Source organism: Panthera onca, chromosome B1 (assembly GCF_046562875.1).
Source record: "Panthera onca isolate mPanOnc1 chromosome B1, mPanOnc1 haplotype 2, whole genome shotgun sequence".
In the NCBI taxonomy this organism is placed as follows: domain Eukaryota; kingdom Metazoa; phylum Chordata; class Mammalia; order Carnivora; family Felidae; genus Panthera; species Panthera onca.
Genome location: NC_138342.1, coordinates 113,127,808 through 113,141,135, shown reverse-complemented (window position 1 = coordinate 113,141,135; position 13,328 = coordinate 113,127,808).

Here is a 13,328-nt window from a genome sequence, read left to right as displayed (position 1 = left end):
TGGAATTGTGTCTCTCCTCTCTCTTCCCCTCCCCTGCTCACTCGCTCTCTCTCTGCCCCTCAAAATAAATAAATAAACATTTAAGAAAACCACATATTCACTTCATCAAATATTTATTGTATACGTATATCACAAACACCAGGTAGTTTGACAGTGCACAAGTGAAAAAGGCCTAATTCTAGCTCTTTTTTTTTTTTAAAAAACGTTTATTTTTTTGAGACAGAGAGAGACAGAGCAGACAGGGGAGGGTCAGAGAGAGACGGAGGCACAGAATCCGAAACAGGCTCCAGGCTCTGAGCTATCGGCACAGAGCCGGACCTGAGGCTCGAACTCGCCGACACTGAGATCATGACGCAAGCCGAAGTCCCGGCGCACAACCGACTGAGCCAGCCAGGCGCCTCTAGTTCTTGCTCTTTAAAAGACTTTTCAAGAGTGAATGAACCCGACATTAAACATTTTCATTGAGAAGGAAACCCTAGTGGCAAAGCAGGGAGGGCACAGGCTTTAATGCTGGAGCGATCTAATTTCTGAATTCTTGCTGAGCCCTTTGTACATGACAAGTTTCGTTGATTACTTAAAAACTCTGAGCTTCACTCTTTTCTTTTGTAAACTAGTGGTCATGCCTGTGTTAGGATATTAATATCTGTAAACTGTACATGTAATAGGCATCCAATAAGTGCTTTTTCTTGCTGGTTTTGTGGGTTTTTTTTGGGGGGGAGGGGGGTGAGAGTGTGATATGTAATTTCCATGACCTTTTTTGGGGTCATTTTCATTATCAGAAGCTATTTTATTTATTTTATTTAAAAAAATTTTTTTAATGTTTTATTTATTTTTGAGACAGAGAGAGACAGAGCATGAGCAGGGGAGGGCCAGAGAGACAGGGAGACACAGAATCCAAGCAGGCTCCAGGCTCTGAGCTGTCAGCACAGAGCCCGACGTGGGGCTTGAACTCATGAACTGTGAGATCATGACCTGAGCTGAAGTCGGCTGCTTAACCGACTGAGACACCCAGGCGCCCCTATCAGACGCTATTTTAAAAATAAAGCCACACAATATAGTCTCCATTTAATTTTCTTCCCATTTGCAGCATGACACAATCTTCCAGTCACTTATATTATCTGGTATGAAATAGTTTGTTATTAAAGTATATTTATTAAATATTTGCCCAAGTCTCCCAGGGCCTCCATACTACTTATAATATGTGGAATCACAAAGAATGCACAGAAGAAACACTTAGAGAAAAGTGCATGTCCATATATTGGAAATAGCTTCAACAGATGTGTTAGGAGGAATAAATCTAAGAAACCACAGGAAGAGATTATTGGAATCCATTCCATAGCAAATATTTTACGATGTAAACTTTGAGCTGAACTTTGAATAGTAAAAGAAATGTAGCTTCAGATGAAACAGTACAAAGATGAATATTATTATAAATGTTTCCCTTGCTTTTACATTTGTAATTATCACATATTGATTATATGGTTTCTTTTTTGTATGATTGCTTTGAGGCACAAAATTGTATTTCTTGCCAGGCTGTTTGAATCTATGTTTTTACTATCTAGTAATTAGATCTGAAGAGAAATTACATTAAAAATGCCACTGTGATTATGGGTTGGAAAAGGATTAAATAAAATGACAGAGTTACAATAAAATTTGGCTATTTCTTGGGGTTTAAGTTCTATGTTTTCTATATAAATATACCAGGATGTTTTATTAAATGCTGTAGCAAATAAATATATGTTTCCTAACAAAGTGTTAATTTTTGTGTTCTTCTATATCTTCTGAACTTTCATTTCTTCAATATTTAGTGATCTGCACTTAGTTTGTATGTTTGTTTTGTTTTTCTCCTACTCTCCGAACGAAGTGATAAGTAGATGGAAATGTTCATAAAAATTGTGGTTACCCATAGTAACAAGTATTTCGAGCAATTATGAACTGTTTTGAAAGGTGAAACTCGTAATTCTCTCCTAAACAAGCAGATTTAATTGAAGTTAAAAATGCTAAAACAGCGGATTTTTCCATGAAAAGAACACTTTATTTTCCATCTTTCAAAGAGTCAGGAATGTTTAAAGGCAATGGCAAGCACTGAAAATGTAAGAAAAAATATAAACCTTGTAACCTCAAAAATAGTTGTATAGGGCTTTCACCTCAAGGAAGCAAAATGGTAATATAGAGTATAGATACAAAGAACACGGTAAATGTTTTATTTGCTGAATTTAGTATTTGATTTTTGTCTTTAAGTTGAGTAACATGTGCAAACTTACATGTTGTGTAGCATTAAACTAAATTGCATTTGTTTAACTAGCCATTTTCTATTTAAATTACTGCTTTCCAAAAGAGCTGCCAAAGAGCAGCAAAAGAATAAACTCAGAGATGGTGTTGACAAACAGAGCACACAACTCAAAATAAAATAAAATAAAATAAAATAATAAAATAAAATGAAAAGTACCTCTCAATTTAGAAATATTTTGTCCATCATTTTGCAAATTAGTTTCATGTCAATTTATAGATAAAAGCAATACATTTGTGCTTGCTCTATTCTGCAAAAAAGGATTTAGAGTTAAGGCACATTATATGAGTTCTTCATGATAACTGCTCGTAGGTGATAACTGGATTTGACTGCTTTGGTCTTTATTTATCTCACCTGTATTACAAACCCCTGAAAAGGAGAGCTAAATCCAAGTAAAGAAAAAAAAAAAAAAAAACTGAATCCATTACAAAATTGATCAACTTTCTCACCATACTTCTTTAAATCAAAAAGTTCAATTTATAAAGAAAATCATTATCCTGATACTTTCATTTTTCCAATTGTCCATCTTAGTCATAGAAATACGAGCATTTTCCCCAGCGAAATTATTGCTAGATTAAAATTCACCGAGGAGAAATCTGTCTAGTCATATTAAAGTAACTGTGCACAGCTATTGAAAAAAAAATTCTATTGGAATGCAGATGATTAAACTGGCAGAGAAATATATGCAGTATTTTGAGTGTTTGTATATTTTAAATTGTGATAAATATTAAGGATGTTAAGGGACAATCATCCTTACAACACACAAATTAAAACAATCAATTGTGTTAGATATCAGAGAAATATTAAAAATATGCCTCCTTTGTTTAAATATAGAACTTGACATTTATTCAACCAATTTATTTGACAAGATTGATTAAACATAATCTGACACCGTTTAGGCATAAATTCATGACATATAAATCTGACTCTGTGTGTGTGTGCGTGTGTGGAGAGAGCACCAACTAGAAATATAAATGAAGTGCATTTTTAAAGTCTGTGTGTTTAACTATTTATGAAACAAAAACCGCTTTGTATATGTATTAATGAAATTGTTTTCTCCCTGTAAAGAAGGTGTAATCAAAAAAATGAATGTAAAACAGTTCAGGAAGGAAGAACCATAACCCCTTTTTCTTTTCTTTTTAGTTCTCTTGGTAAAGCTAGTTTGAGTCCAGTCAGGATCAGCATATTCTAAGATAACAATATAGCAACCGAGCATGAGATTTGCATCTCCACTTTAGATTTTTCATTCTTGAACCTCTTTTTGCCTTATCAGTACAGCTACCAAAGGGCTTAGCAAATGCTGCTGGAGTGGAATCTTTCACTGCATTTCAGACTGAAAATGTAATTGTTCATGTCCATTTCCAGCAGCAAGCCATGTCTGCAGACTTGCGATAAATCCAAGCAAAGAACAGGACAGACTTGAGGATGTATGCAAATAAAATATTAACCTACATCTGCAAGAGTTAATGTAGGAAATTCTATTATAGATATTATGTACATAACTTATTTTCATTTGTGCTTTACATTGAATGGCCTCATCAAACTGAAAAATATCGAACCTGCATTTCAAGTAATATAGGTCACTTTAAACATGCTTAATATTACTATGCTATTGGCAAATTTATTTCTGTCATTTAGATCAAAGGCATGTATTTGCTACATTTCCATGCCTGCTTTTCAAATATACTGCCATTCTTTCTTCCCTCGACAAATGTAAACTTAATGCTTGTAATCCTACAGAATATAGAAAATAACAAAACTAAATTGTATAAATGATCTTATTTTCCTATTTTCCCCAAAACAATATTTATATCTTTGTGCAATTGCATTATTACTTGCTTATCCACACTGCTTTAATTTATTTTAATGACATTATAAGAAAGCAATATGTTTATATCATATTTATTACATTATATTATGTATATTATATTATATTATATTATATTATATATATTATATGGAAATAATGGATAATAATTTTAAAAAGAAGGAAAAATCTAAACTTACCAGATTAAAACATATTGCTTTTAAATGTAATGAGAAAAATTCAATCTCTGAATAAAGGAACTATAAACTGTAATAAAAACTATTAAGAAAAATCAATGGGAAGTAGATATATTGTGACCAACTCCAGGGAATTATTCAATTTTGTGTATATGCTGAGTTAATTAAAAAAATGTGATTCTTTTGATTATAAAGCAGAAAAGAAGAAGAAGAAGAAGAAGAAGAAGAAGAAGAAGAAGAAGAAGAAGAAGATGGAGGCGGAGGAGGAGAGGAAGAGGAAGGGAAGAAGAAAAAAGGGAGAAAAAAGCAACAAGTCAATTGGATTGTCTCCAGAAAGGAAGTAGAGGCTGCAATCAGGATAAAATGAAATACCAAGTTTCATTTGAAATGTCTTAAATAACATTTGGAAGTGTCTTAAAAACAAAATTTTCTATAGTTTCTTCTACATTATCAAATACTGGAAACATATAGGATCCCCCCCCCCCCTTTGGAAAGTTAGTGTTGTTTTTTTGATAATAGGAGATTAACAAAATGTTTTTCTACTTACTGTAAAAGATTGATGCTTCATATCACAGAAAGAAAATGTATTTGAACTAAGAGTACAATTATCAGTTTATTTACAACTGTTTGTATAGTTGGCATTTACTAAGGTATTTTTTCTAAACATCATTTTCATCCAGATAAGTTGCCATTTTTCTTATTTCTCTAAGGTTTTGTGTTGAGGCTATGTTCGTTGTGCTGTTAACACCAAGTACAGCCGATCTGGTGTCACCATTACTCTTTATACCTATGAAGACTGCAAAGTGTATGGAAAGAAACATTTCCTTTTATTTATCCCTTATAGATATTATTTTTGATGCTGTCTACAGATGTGGCTGTTTTACTAGTTAGAAAATTGTAAGACTACATTCCTATAAAGAGCAGCTCTTTTGAAATCATAAATGGGAAATAATCACTTTTTCATTTTGATGTATAATATTGATAAGTAGGGTGATAAAACAGTTTCATTGGAGATGTAGGAGTCTGTGTATATTGTTGAGACACAAATATATTAGTTTGGTTTAATACTGTAATGTTTACCTTTTCAGAAGGGTCTAGATAGATCACATGGAGGCAGAATTAACACAACAATCTGAAGTGCAAAATGATTGGGTTTGCAGACCATCTTCAAAACCTACTTTATGGCATGGGGTAAGTTAATCAGCCTCCCTGTGTATCAATTTCCTGGACGATAAGACTGAGAGATTTATGCCCTGAAAGTTTTAATGAGTTTTGGAGTGAAGTAAATGATACATGATATATTCAACCAACATGACTCAAACAGCATTGAATTCACATATTTGATTAGATGGCTGACATGAACCCTACATGACAACTCAAAATTAATTAGATTTTTTCTTCATTGAAACTTACCCATTCTTTTAAGTAGTTGTACTGTTTTATATTTCCTGAAGTTAAAATAAATACTTCCAATGTGGTAGACAAATAAAAATGTGTAGATTATGGTACTCTGCAAAGGACTGTTAATAACAATCAATATTAATGATTAATAAAGATTCCTGATAATAATTCTCAACAAACACATTTTTTGTTGGGAACTATTAGAGTTGCCCCTTTCCTGCAAAAAGAAAAAAAAAGAGGAGGAAACATAATTACATCCATAGAACATGTATTTTATATTTTCCATAATTTTTTGTGTTGTGGAACTTAAGAGTAAAACATACGAGAGGGGTACAAAGCCCACATTATGAAATTTATATAATTCAGCCAAAGTAATCATCTTTTCCATCTCATCTTAAAGATGACAGCAAAAATAATCAGGTAAAGATGCAGAGATCAATAATCCTGGCTGAGAGAACACTATCTTCAAAGGATTAGAGGCTAGCTAGGGCATTATAGTTCAGCAACTTTTGGATATAGAATATAAGGATATAGGACCCATGGTAACAGAGAGGATTATAGAAATAAGAAGCTATCAGATTATTTGTATGTCATCCATTAAGGGAAGCAAACTGTCAGTTTTACTCCAGAACCATCACTCTGAACTTCAGTGTAGAAAATGGAATAAATTCAGATGTGAGGATACCACTGTAGAGGCATTCTTAGTAATCAGCCTAAGAGATGATGAAGAACCCACAACACTGGATAATGAAGGGTGGAATTGACTAGACTTGACTGACGAAAGAAAAGGACAGCCACAAGTCTCTAGACTAGTGTCATTCGGTAGTTATGGTGGCCCAAGACTCAGGAGAGAAATCTTAGGTGGAGATGTCATATTAGAAATTAGCAATGGTTTTAATGTTCAAATAAGAATTTAGTTTTGATCACATCGAACAGTGTTTAAACACTTCGTATATATATGTATGTATATATACAGGCCACTACCTTTTTCAGTTGCAATGATTAATCAGTTTTATTAATTAAATAATTTTAAATATTTTGAAAAATATAAAAAAATATTACTCCCTTCTATAAGTTTTATTTTTACATTGCCCTTGCATCTTTTTTTCAGTGCCAAATTAGCTTAGATTTCTTTAATCTTACCTTTTCTGTCCCCTTACACCCACCATGCAATTCCTAAAGTTGATACATTCTTATATAAAAGATAAGGTTTCCTAGGATCAGGATAATTATGGTTATTTTGACCACTGGAGTACCTCAAATATGTATCACTGGACAGTGATACATTTTATGAAGTAAATTATTAATATTTTTAAGTTTTTAGGCCAACAGGCAGCCATGACATTTTATTATAGCATTTTAGATTAGAGGCTGGGAGATTATATGCTTATGCAGCTGTGTGCGTGTTGTTTTGGTTCCTTATAGTCTACGATTAGATAATAGATTTACTACTTGACCAGATTTTCTGAAAAGGGTTGCTTTATTAACAGTTGTGAAATGTGATTTTTATTTTTAAGCCACAGTTGGCAAATACCTCCTTTCTGAACTAGATTCCTGCAGTTCTGAATTCCATTAAAGAATGCGTTTAGAGGTTTCATAACTTTCTCTCCAGGGGATTATTAAATTGTGTTTATTATCATTACCATAATACATATCAATTAAAAATCTATGCCTCTATAAAAAGCCATTTGAGAAATCACAGACCTTTTATATAAAAAAGGAAGATATATTATGACATATTAAACTTCTGATGCATGGGTAAGAACTACACAGTAATTATAGAGGGACAATTTAAAGCTGACCTGTGCACACAAATACAGGACTACTAAACATTGTCTGAAAAAAAACATTACACAGGATCTTTGTTCACTTATTTCTTTATTAAATGTCTTTGTTTTGCTCTTATTAAAAAATAAATTTTTACTAAAACCTTAACAGAGAAAACTTATAAGAAAAACTTATCAGAGAAGCCCTCACTCTCACAATCTACATTTCTTGCAATAAGGCAGAAAATCCAACATTATTGGATCTAATTGGCCAAAATATTAAGCTCCCAAAGGGAATTTTTCTCCTTCATTATCTAATCTTGCAAGCCTTTTCTCTGCATTCAGCTCAGTCATGTCTAATCCTTAGTGAGCACAACATCTGTGAACTTGATAAGTCTTCTTAATGATGCCAAATCTGTGGCAAATGACCCACACATTTCATATAATATTCACATAAGCTAAGAATAAAAGTAATTTATCCTTTTGTCTGGAACAGGTGTTTCTGGAATGACTTTCAGTAAGGCATGCTTCGGTTTGATTCCCACAGCTGTGAGACTAGGTCCCAAGCAGGTGACAAATTGCTTATCCACTAAATTAACATTTGTCACTTTAAATAATGCAAACATGTTTCCAGTACCTCCATATCATTACCTTTATGTCATTTTGAGTGTTAATTATACAAATATGCCATCCTAGCTTTACCGTGAAAACTACTGAAGCCACCCTTTGTAACTCAGAAGCTATTGACACAAACTTAAAGAACATTCTGGGTAATTCTCAAAATGTGTTTCCATTCCAGTAATGTAAAATGGCAGATGAGAAGTGTATTGTGCAATTTCTTGTTGGCTAACTTTGTACACTCACAAGGTCATATGTACTGGATTTGGGCTCTTTCTTGGGATCTAGAAACATCAGTGAAGTTTTCCGTTTCACTTTCATTTCACTTTGAGCATCGCATTCATTCCCTGCCACCCTTCTCTGATTTTCCTAGCAGAGACTACACAATAAAGAGAAAGTGACACTTAAGGAGAGATTTACAATAGATCAAACATACATACTTCAATATAACATTTACCAAATAATCCCAGTCTTTCTGCTGTTAATGTATCCTAAAAGTCTCCACATTCCATTGTTATCCTCTGCAGGAGACCCAGTCAGTGGTATTCTTGCAAGTACTCAGCACTCAGTGTTCTCAGCGAGGTGGACAGACAGCTCAACTACTTCAAGCAACTGTGATTCTCCACCTGGTAAGTTTCAATAGTTGGGCTGAAAAGTGCTAGAAGGCTGAAAGTGCTGAGGAATGAAATTCCCACTCCCTTGCCCTAACTCTTATTCCCCAACTGTAGTTATCAAACTATGACTGATGGACATTGGTAAGTAAATTATGCCAACTCTCATCCATCCCTAAGATGAATAACTCTAAAGTGTGTTCTTGCACACATCCCTGATGGGCCAAGTGCCCCACTTACCCACAGATGAGCTCACTGATACCCCTAGATACTCCCTTCTCTTTGTTCTTGACATCTCCTCGCTTGGATCTGTTATCCTTTTGACCACTGACAAAGTAATTGCCAGTCAGATTCTTGTTTCAGGACTGGCTTCTGGGAAAACCCAAATTAAGACACCCTGAATTTTTTAAAGGGAAATTAGTTAATTTTATCTTTAACACCCAACTTGTGAGTTTCTTTTTACTTATCATTTATTAAGTGAACAGAGAAGTTTACTTAGTACACACACACACACACACACACACACACACATTAATATCTATTTAGAATCTCAGATTGCTGGTAAAATAATGTATGCATACATAGCCAGATTTTTCTAACAACAACAGCAAAATACCTTTAGATATTCCTTAGTTTGATTCATTCTTTTATTTCACTCATTTTACTAAAACTTTTTGTTGTTTTTATCTGGCTTCCCAGCCCACTGCAAACTAGAAATATTTCAAATTTGAATACAATAATTTATTAATAAGGAAAAGACAGCAAAATTCAAATTAAAAAAATACAAAAGTTTCGGAGAGCAATAATTTTACAGCTCCATCAGCTAGAACAAAACTGGATGAGCCTAGGTCAGCTTATAATTACATAAACATTCATATTTTGACTATAATATTTAGAAAATTTTCAGTACTATTTTGATATTTGGAACTGTTTTGTAAGAAGTTATAAATATTTAGTATATTTTAAATGGTCAATAAAAATGTTTTGCTCCAACAACATATCCTGAAAAGTTATATAGCAGAACTCATTTTTAAAATTTAGAATAGCTAATGGTTGACTGTAGAGAAGAATAACATAAACTGCAATTTTGACAGTTTGGAGCCTATGAAATGAATTTTTCTTGTATTCATGCATGAAAAAGATGAGTAAAGCAAGCGACATGGTAGTTACACTTCTTTAGGAAGTGTTTCCAATACTTAAAACACTATAATGATCGGTGCACCTGGGTGGCTCAGCTGGTTAAGCAAGAGACTTTAGCTGAGATCATGAACTCACAGTTAATGAATTTGAGCCCTTGACGGGCTTTTTGCTGACAGCTCAGAGCCTGAAGGCTGCTTCGGATCTTGTGTCTCCCTCTCTCTCTCTGCCCCTTCCTTGCTAGTACTCGGTCTCTCTCTCTCTCAAAAATACATAAATATTTAAAAAGTTGGAAAAAAAACACGGTAATGAGAAAACATGTTTTTTCTGAAAAAACAATTTCTCCTAATTTATTTAAGATTGTTATTTTTACTAAAAGCCTAAAAGTTTATAGTAAAATAGGGGCTTTCAAAACTCTCCCTAAAAAATAACAATAATTGAATAAACAAGTGTAAAATAAGTGTTTCACTGAACAGAAATATAAACCAAACGAAAAAAAAAAAAAACAGGGAATATGCATATGAAACATATTTTTATTTTTCTCTTTTATTAATTTATATACATAGTGGATCAATCTGGCAGTGGAATTTAAAATCAAATTATGGAAACATGCTGTTAATATGAGTATTGCATACAGTGAGATCCAATTCTACAACTATACCTAGGAAGAATTAAATTAATTTAGTGTAGACAGTTGTCCTTTTTTGTGCTAATATTAACATCTTCAATAATAAACATATATTATTCTTCTTACATTTGATGTCTTTTAATATAATTCAGTGATTAAATTCTTTTGCAATACATTGGGGAAATCATGTAGCATAGTTTCTAAATCCTTAAAGTGATTTTGGAACAACACTGTACTCCTCTTTTACTCAGAATATTGTATTAATTTTCCTAAAATGGAAACACCACAAGAGGATACAGTCCTTTAAGTGTTTGTTACACATTTTTTAATAACAAAAACCACTATTTACACATATAAATGTTGAAGTTTACATATTTCAGCTTTAGTTGAAATTAGGTGCATTTTTGAATTGACTTTAAGTTAGCTTATACATTTTATTTTCTGATGTATTTACATGGAAATATGATCACTTTCATTGTCATGTATTTTTGACATCGAATACTTACTCAAGTTATTTGATGGTTTCATTGCCCTTTGAGAAACAATATAATTTAGCACACTGTGTCAGTGCACAAGTCACTGGACTGGTATTTCTGTAGAATGAAGAAGTTTATTCTATTGTTCCCTAGTTTCTCTTAATGCTATGGTTCTGAGAGTTTGCTCAGATTGCGGTAAGTCTCCTTGAATCTGAACACCTTTATCCACTGTGCATTCACTTGTCACTTGGACTTTTTCTTCTTCATCCCTACCCTGGAAAATCAGTCACACATCCACTCAGTACTCAAGGGGTATTGAGTCCCCCTTAATTCACAAAAAAATACCCAAAGATTTTTGTTGATTTGTACATGTTTTATGTCCATATCTAACTATAAACTCCAAGGAGGAAAACCTATGTCTTAAAGGATTAGTATTCTCTATTGTTCTTAGCATAATACTTTGCACAGAGAGGCAAGTAATATATAGAATGAATATGTATGTTTTAATAGGCTTAATTAATTGCTTGGTTGGTAATTATGGTACAGGTAATAAGTTGCTTCCTTTTATGCTCTTCAAAAATAATGCAAATATGCTAACTGTTCAAATTTGAAAATTATTTATTTTAAAGGTATTCCAAATACGTGTAGGCACAGTTTTTATCTTTTTCATTGAACATTGCTAGAAATTGACCTAGAATTAGGACTCTGATACAACTGTTAACTGCTTCTTCTGATTTTTCTTATAGAAAATATACATAGATACATAGTAATACTGCTTTTCATCATATTCAAAGGTTTGAAAGTACTACCTTTTGTTGAGTTTCATTTTTTTTCCAGTTTTTGTTTTGTTTTGTTTTGTTTTGTTTTTCAAAATCAGTAGAAACAAAATAAGGCAATACTTACAATAACAAAGACGCTTCATAAAGTTCTGGGCCTTCAAATACAAAAGGTGAGAAAGACAATTGTCTCTGTATATTGCATAAAAATTATCGCCTTCAGTAGCTTGTAAGTAATTTAGGAAATATATGCTCCACAAGTCGTATGGTAGAGCTGGTTGTCGGGGATAAGGTACACTACTGAAAACTTGCTAATGCTTCAATCATTTAAAAAAATATTGTCTTCAGAGGCTAGAAAGCAGAGAAGGGACTGTTTATCACAATAATGCGATATTTTAATTAAGCAAGGAATAATAAGAAATAGTAAAATCTGTGTTATTTTCTAATCCAGTGATACTCACATTTTAGTGTATGCAAGTGCCAGGAGTCTGTGTTAAGAATTCCTAGGAATTATTCTACTCCTACACATTGAAAATCTCTGTGCGTAAGGAATCAAGAATACGCATTTTGAGAAGGGCTTTGGACAATTCTAAGCCCATGAGGATTCAGACCAACCTTCCAACTTTTTCTGCAAGTTCACTTAAGACGGGGCAGTCATGGTACAGGGCATAGAATCAATATACAATAAGCACTTGATGGAGGGTGGTCTAAATATCATAGACCTACAAATTATTCTAAGACTATAACTTTGTCCACATCAGTTAAACAAATATAATCTCATTTTCATTAGCCATTAACAAATGATGATTCTTGTTCTTATACAAATGCTATTTAATGAATGTTAGTTTCACAACATGAGAGGTACATATATTGATTTCATGTGAAAATTATGTTAACTAAAAGAATGACAACTTTTTTCATCCATTATTCATATCTTTTATTCTCAGGGTAGACTTACAAATAGTGTGTGCAAAATTCAATCACTCTATTCAGTTATCATTAATATTAGCTATTGATTTAAAATTTCTTCTTCTAGTCACATAATGTAGAGCCCAACGGTCGTGAATCATAGTGGGCACCATTTTATCAAAATGATATTGCTGGCCAAGACAAGAAGTGTTTAGATGAAATTTAAATAAATTGATTATTGCTAATTCATTACCATTTTATTCTGATCATGGGAAACTACAAATAGTTATACACAGAGAGAAAGTTATTTTTTAATGTTCATTGTTATGCTTTCTTGAAATATATACACAATTTCAAGTTTTTCATATTTCTTATTTTAAATTTTTGCAAAGTATTTGTTAAAATAAATGAATAAAAATGTCCATATGTGTGCCCTTTTTTTTTGTCTTCAAAGTAAATAATTTGTGACCTTGAACTCCTCATTCTTTGAACTGTAAAATTCTTACACATAAACAAGGACATAATTGCTTTCAGCAAGTTCTCTCCAAACCCATCTCAAATGCTATTTTATAAATGAATGCCAGAATGTTGGGATTATGAAAAATCCACACACTTAGTTATTCGTTCATTCACCTACCCAGCCAGCAGCTCCTAGATGCCAGGTTTTACATTTTAAAAGTGGGTGACATGACAGCTAAGTTAAATAGCAAAG